Source organism: Triticum dicoccoides, chromosome 7B, assembly GCF_002162155.2.
Source record: "Triticum dicoccoides isolate Atlit2015 ecotype Zavitan chromosome 7B, WEW_v2.0, whole genome shotgun sequence".
Classification (NCBI taxonomy): Eukaryota; Viridiplantae; Streptophyta; class Magnoliopsida; order Poales; family Poaceae; genus Triticum; species Triticum dicoccoides.
In genome coordinates this window covers 607,883,954-607,884,470 of record NC_041393.1, presented here as the reverse complement: position 1 = coordinate 607,884,470, position 517 = coordinate 607,883,954, and the positions used below count along the sequence as shown (strand labels likewise).

The following is a 517-nucleotide window of genomic DNA, read 5'->3' as shown; positions in this document are numbered from 1 at the left end:
CGCTCTTTTGCTATGCCAATGCTACGATGCCTACCATTTGCTTGTCAGCCTCCCAAATTGCCATGTCAAACTTCTAACCCACCATGTCCTAGCAAACCGTTGATTGGCTATGTTACCGCTTTGCTCAGCCCCTCTTATAGCGTTGTTAGTTGCAGGTGAAGATCGAAGTTTGTTCCTTGTTGGAACATGGAGATGTTGTTCCTTGTTGGAACATGTTTACTTGTTGGGATATCACAATATATCTTACTTAATTAATGCATCTATATACTTGGTAAAGGGTGGAAGGCTCGGCCTTATGCCTGGTGTTTTGTTCCACTCTTGCCGCCCTAGTTTCCGTCATATCGGTGTTATGTTTCCGGATTTTGCGTCCCTTACGCGGTTGGGCTATAATGGGAACCCCTTGACAGTTCGCCTTAAGTAAAGCTTCTCCAGCAATGCCCAACATTGGTTTTACCATTTGCCACCTAGCCTTTTCTTTTCCCTTGGGAGTCGCGCTCCTGAGGGTCATCATTATTTT

The 517-nt window shown here is 45.3% G+C and overlaps 1 pseudogene; it reads left to right on the top strand.

Moving 5' to 3' along the window:
* Positions 1 to 517, top strand: part of LOC119339198 — a 21,691-nt pseudogene that overhangs the window by 3,176 nt on the left and 17,998 nt on the right.